The sequence below is a fragment of the Taeniopygia guttata genome, chromosome 36 (genome assembly GCF_048771995.1).
Source record: "Taeniopygia guttata chromosome 36, bTaeGut7.mat, whole genome shotgun sequence".
Taxonomy (NCBI): domain Eukaryota; kingdom Metazoa; phylum Chordata; class Aves; order Passeriformes; family Estrildidae; genus Taeniopygia; species Taeniopygia guttata.
In genome coordinates, this window is record NC_133061.1 from 4,788,291 (window position 1) to 4,795,000 (window position 6,710).

Genomic DNA, 6,710 nt, shown 5'->3' on the forward strand with positions numbered 1-6,710 from the left:
TCCGGCTCTCGGCAGCTGTCCGCAGGAAAGCGGCGGTTGCCGGCTTCTTTCTGCCGAAGCCGCGCTTTGAAGCCTACAAGTGCGGTTCACGTCAGCGGTGCACCTAGAAGCCGCTTCTTCGCCTCCGGCAGCCGGGGAGAGCGGTTGGCTTCTGAGAGGCGAAGAACGAAACCGGCTTGTGTGCGCAGCCTTGGCACAGCTAGAAGACGGTGGCTGCAGCTGCCTGCGCTTTCAATTCACCGCTGGCATGATTCTGGCAGGTGGTCCAGGACGACTTTCCTGCATTTTGACTTGGTCCTGATGCAGACGAATCTGGAGAATTCTTGTTCGTACCCTGAGCTTCCGAGATGCAGAGAAGGAGGGGAGTGCTGAGTTGCTCGGGAAGCAAGGACATAGACAGCGCCTTGTGTTTGGGAGTTGGCAGCTGCTGGTTTTTTGCAGTTGACTTCGATGTGCACTGAATGTCAGGGTGAGCTGTGCACTCTTCTACAACGAGCAGGGCAGCAGAAAATAGAGAACACAGATGTCTGACAGCAGTTTGAAGCTTGCCTAGGAAAGAGTAGTGTTTTTGGGGTGTTCAGCAAATATATGTTTCTGGGCAAGGGCGGGATGCGTGCACTGTGCTGGCAAGCTTTCTCCCTGCGAGACACGCTGGAAAAGCTTTTCGCTATGATGCAGTCCGCTAGGGAGGCAGACTTCGGCTCTCCGCAGCTGTCCGCAGGGAAGCGCCTGTTCACGGCGTCTTTCGGCCGAAACCGCGCTTTGCAGCCTACAAGTGCGGTTCACGTCAGCGGTGCACCTAGTAGCCGCTTCTTCGCCTCCGGTAGCCGGCGAGAGCGGTTGGCTTCTGAGAGGCGAAGAACGAAACCGGCTTGTGTGCGCAGCCTTGGCACTGCTAGAGGAGGGTGGCTTCAGCTGCCAGCCCTTTCAGTTCACCTCTGGGATGCTTCTGGCAGGTGCTCCAGGACGACTTTCCTGCATTTTGACTTGGTCCTGATGCAGACGAATCTGGAGAATTCTTGTTCGTACCCTGCGTTTACGAGATGCAGAGAAGAAGGGCTGCGCTGAGTTGCTCGGGAAGCAAGGATATAGACAGCGCCTTGTGTTTGGGAGTGAGCAGCTGCTGGTTTTTTGCAGTTGAATTCGCTGTGCACTGAATGTCAGATGGAGCTCTGCACTCTTCTACAACGAGCAGGGCAGCAGAAAATAGAGAACACAGATGTCTGACAGCAGTTTGAAGCTTGCCTAGGAAAGAGTAGTGTTTTTGGGGTGTTCAGCAAATATATGTGTCTGGGCAAGAGCGGGATGCGTGCACTGTGCTGGCAAGCTTTCTCCCTGCGAGACACGCTGGAAAAGCTTTTCGCTATGATGCAGTCCGCTAGGGAGGCAGACTTCGGCTCTCCGCAGCTGTCCGCAGGAAAGCGGCGGTTGCCGGCGTCTGTCTGCCGAAGCCACGCTTTGCAGCCTACAAGTGCGGTTCACGTCAGCGGTGCACCTAGTAGCCGCTTCTTCGCCTCCGGCAGCCGGAGAGAGCGGTTGGCTTCTGAGAGGCGAAGAACGAAACCGGCTTGTGTGCGCAGCCTTGGCACTGCTAGAGGAGGGTGGCTGCAGCTGCCTGCGCTTTCAATTCACCGCTGGCATGATTCTGGCAGGTGCTCCAGGACGACTTTCCTGCATTTTGACTTGGTCCTGATGCAGACGAATCTGGAGAATTCTTGTTCGTACCCTGAGTTTACGAGTTGCAGAGATCTCGATGGCAGCTGCAGAAAAGAAGGGCTGTGCTGAATTGCTCGGAAAGCAAGGGCATAAACAGCGCCTTGTGTTTGGGAAGAGCAGCTGCTGGTTTTTTGCAATTGACTTCGCTGTGCACTGAATGCCTGGGTGAGCTGGGCACTCCTCTACAACGAGCAGGGCAGCAGAAAACAGAGAGCACAGATGTCTGACAGCAGTTTGAAGCTTGCCTAGGAAAGAGCAGTGTTTTTGTGGTGTTCAGCAAATCCATGTTTCTGGGCAAGGGCAGGATGCGTGCACTGTGCTGGCAAGCTCTCTCCCTGAGAGACACGCTGGAAAAGCTTTTCGCTATGATGCAGTCCGCTTGAGACGCAGACTCCGGCTCTCGGCAGCTGTCCGCAGTGAAGCGGCGGTTGCCGGCGTCTTTCTGCCGAAGCCGCGCTTTGCAGCCTACAAGTGCGGTTCACGTCAGCGGTGCACCTAGTAGCCGCTTCTTCGCCTCCGGCAGCCGGAGAGAGCGGTTGGCTTCTGAGAGGCGAAGAACGAAACCGGCTTGTGTGGGCTGCCTTGGCACTGCTAGAGGAGGGTGGCTGCAGCTGCCTGCGCTTTCAATTCACCGCTGGCATGATTCTGGCAGGTGCTCCAGGACGACTTTCCTGCATTTTGACTTGGTCCTGATGCAGACGAATCTGGTGAATTCTTGTTCGTACCCTGAGTTTACGAGTTGCAGAGATCTCGATGGCAGCTGCAGAGAAGAAGGGCTGTGCTGAATTGCTCGGGAAGCAAGGATATAGACAGCGCCTTGTGTTTGAGAGTGAGCAGCTGCTGTTTTTTTGCAGTTGACTTCGCTGTGCACTGAATGTCAGATGGAGCTCTCCACTCTTCTACAACGAGCAGGGCAGCAGAAAATAGAGAACACAGATGTCTGACAGCAGTTTGAAGCTTGCCTAGGAAAGAGCAGTGTTTTTGGAGTGTTCAGCAAATCCATGTTTCTGGGCAAGGGCAGGATGCGTGCACTGTGCTGGCAAGCTCTCTCCCTGCGAGACACGCTGGAAAAGCTTTTCGCTATGATGCAGTCCGCTAGAGACGCAGACTCCGGCTCTCGGCAGCTGTCCGCAGTGAAGCGGCGGTTGCCGGCTTCTTTCTGCCGAAGCTGCGCTTTGAAGCCTACAAGTGCGGTTCACGTCAGCGGTGCACCTAGAAGCCGCTTCTTCGCCTCCGGCAGCCGGGGAGAGCGGTTGGCTTCTGAGAGGCGAAGAACGAAACCGGCTTGTGTGCGCAGCCGTGGCACAGCTAGAAGACGGTGGCTGCAGCTGCCTGCGCTTTCAATTCAACGCTGGCATGCTTCTGGCAGGTGCTCCAGGACGACTTTCCTGCGTTTTGACTTGGTCCTGATGCAGACGAATCTGGAGAATCCTTGTTCGTGCCCTGAGCTTCCGAGATGCAGAGAAGGAGGGAAGTGCTGAGTTGCTCGGGAAGCAAGGACATAGACAGCGCCTTGTGTTTGGGAGTTGGCAGCTGCTGGTTTTTTGCAGTTGACTTCGATGTGCACTGAATGTCAGGGTGAGCTGTGCACTCTTCTACAACGAGCAGGGCAGCAGAAAATAGAGAACACAGATGTCTGACAGCAGTTTGAAGCTTGCCTAGGAAAGAGTAGTGTTTTTGGGGTGTTCAGCAAATATATGTTTCTGGGCAAGGGCGGGATGCGTGCACTGTGCTGGCAAGCTTTATCCCTGCAAGACGCGCTGGAAAAGCTTTTCGCTATGATGCAGTCCGCTAGGGAGGCAGACTTCGGCTCTCCGCAGCTGTCCGCAGGGAAGCGCCTGTTCACGGCGTCTTTCTGCCGAAACCGCGCTTTGCAGCCTACAAGTGCGGTTCACGTCAGCGGTGCACCTAGTAGCCGCTTCTTCGCCTCCGGCAGCCGGCGAGAGAGCTTGGCTTCTGAGACGCGAAGAACGAAACCGGCTTGTGTGCGCAGCCTTGGCACTGCTAGAAGACGGTGGCTGCAGCTGCCAGCCCTTTCAATTCACCGCTGGCATGCTTCTGGCACGTGCTCCAGGACGACTTTCCTGCGTTTTGACTTGGTCCTGATGCAGACGAATCTGGAGAATTCTTGTTCGTACCCTGCGTTTACGAGTTGCAGAGATCTCGATGTCAGCTGCAGAAAAGAAGGGCTGTGCTGAATTGCTCGGGAAGCAAGGACATAGACAGCGCCTTGTGTTTGGGAGTGAGCAGCTGCTGGTTTTTTGCAGTTGACTTCGCTGTGCACTGAATGTCAGGTGGAGCTGTGCACTCTTCTACAACGAGCAGGACAGCAGAAAACAGAGAGCACAGATGGCTGAAAGCAGTTTGAAGCTTGCCAGGGAAAGAGTAGTGTTTTTGGAGTGTTCAGCAAATATATGTGTCTGGGCAAGGGCGGGATGCGTGCACTGTGCTGGCAAGCTTTATCCCTGCAAGACGCGCTGGAAAAGCTTTTCGCCATGATGCAGTCCGCTTGAGACGCAGACTCCGGCTCTCCGCAGCTGTCCGCTGGAAAGCGGCGGTTGCCGGCGTCTTTCTGCCGAAGCCGCGCTTTGCAGCCTACAAGTGCGGTTCACGTCAGCGGTGCACCTAGTAGCCGCTTCTTCGCCTCCGGCAGCCGGGGAGACTGTGCTGGCAAGCTTTATCCCTGCAAGTCGCGCTGGAAAAGCTTTTCGCCATGATGCAGTCCGCTTGAGACGCAGACTCCGGCTCTCCGCAGCTGTCCGCTGGAAAGCGGCGGTTGCCGGCGTCTTTCTGCCGAAGCCGCGCTTTGCAGCCTACAAGTGCGGTTCACGTCAGCGGTGCACCTAGTAGCCGCTTCTTCGCCTCCGGCAGCCGGCGAGAGAGCTTGGCTTCTGAGAGGCGAAGAACGAAACCGGCTTGTGTGCGCAGCCTTGGCACTGCTAGAGGACGGTGGTTGCAGCTGCCAGCCCTTTCAGTTCACCTCTGGGATGCTTCTGGCAGGTGCTCCGGGACGACTTTCCTGCGTTTTGACTTGGTCCTGATGCAGACGAATCTGGAGAATTCTTGTTCGTACCCTGAGTTTACGAGTTGCAGAGAAGTCGATAGCAGCTGCAGAAAAGAAGAGCTGTGCTGAACTGCTCGGGGAGCAAGGACATAGACAGCGCCTTGTATTTGGGAGTGAGCAGCTGCTGGTTTTTTGCAGTTGACTTCGCTGTGCACTGAATGTCAGGTGGAGCTGTGCACTCCTCTACAACGAGCAGGGCAGCAGAAAACAGAGAGCACGGACGTCTGACAGCAGTTTGAAGCTTGCCTAGGAAAGAGCAGTGTTTTTGGAGTGTTCAGCAAATATATGTGTCTGGGCAAGGGCGGGATGCGTGCACTGTGCTGGCAAGCTCTCTCCCTGCGAGACACGCTGGAAAAGCTTTTCGCTATGATGCAGTCCGCTAGAGACGCAGACTTCGGCTCTCCGCTGCTGGCCGCAGTGAAAGCGGCGGTTGCCGGCTTCTTTCTGCCGAAGCCGCGCTTTGCAGCCTACAAGTGCGGTTCACGTCAGCGGTGCACCTAGTAGCCGCTTCTTCGCCTCCGGCAGCCGGGGAGAGCGGTTGGCTTCTGAGAGGCGAAGAACGAAACCGGCTTGTGTGCGCAGCCTTGGCACTGCTAGAAGTCGGTGGCTGCAGCTGCCAGCCCTTTCAATTCACCACTGGCATGCTTCTGGCACGTGCTCCAGGACGACTTTCCTGCGTTTTGACTTGGTCCTGATGCAGACGAATCTGGAGAATTCTTGTTCGTACCCTGCGTTTACGAGATGCAGAGAAGAAGGGCTGCGCTGAGTTGCTCGGGAAGCAAGGACATAGACAGCGCCTTGTGTTTGGGAGTGAGCAGCTGCTGGTTTTTTGCAACTGACTTCGCTGTGCACTGAATGTCAGGGTGAGCTGTGCACTCTTCTACAACGAGCAGGACAGCAGAGAACAGAGAGCACAGATGGCGGACAGCAGTTTGAAGCGTGCCTAAGAAAGAGTTGTGTTTTTGGAGTGTTCAGCAAATCCATGTTTCTGGGCAAGGGCGGGATGCGTGCACTGTGCTGGCAAGCTCTCTCCCTGCGAGACACGCTGGAAAAGCTTTTCGCTATGATGCAGTCCGCTAGAGACGCAGACTTCGGCTCTCCGCTGCTGGCCGCAGTGAAAGCGGCGGTTGCCGGCTTCTTTCTGCCGAAGCCGCGCTTTGCAGCCTACAAGTGCGGTTCACGTCAGCGGTGCACCTAGTAGCCGCTTCTTCGCCTCCGGCAGCCGGGGAGAGCGGTTGGCTTCTGAGAGGCGAAGAACGAAACCGGCTTGTGTGCGCAGCCTTGGCACTGCTAGAAGACGGTGGCTGCAGCTGCCAGCCCTTTCAATTCACCGCTGGCATGATTCTGGCACGTGCTCCAGGACGACTTTCCTGCGTTTTGACTTGGTCCTGATGCAGACGAATCTGGAGAATTCTTGTTCGTACCCTGCGTTTACGAGTTGCAGAGATCTCGATGTCAGCTGCAGAAAAGAAGGGCTGTGCTGAATTGCTCGGGAAGCAAGGACATAGACAGCGCCTTGTGTTTGGGAGTGAGCAGCTGCTGGTTTTTTGCAGTTGACTTCGCTGTGCACTGAATGTCAGGTGGAGCTGTGCACTCTTCTACAACGAGCAGGACAGCAGAAAACAGAGAGCACAGATGGCTGAAAGCAGTTTGGAGCTTGCCTAGGAAAGAGTAGTGTTTTTGGAGTGTTCAGCAAATATATGTGTCTGGGCAAGGGCGGGATGCGTGCACTGTGCTGGCAAGCTTTATCCCTGCAAGACGCGCTGGAAAAGCTTTTCGCCATGATGCAGTCCGCTTGAGACGCAGACTCCGGCTCTCCGCAGCTGTCCGCTGGAAAGCGGCGGTTGCCGGCGTCTTTCTGCCGAAGCCGCGCTTTGAAGCCTACAAGTGCGGTTCACGTCAGCGGTGCACCTAGTAGCCGCTTCTTCGC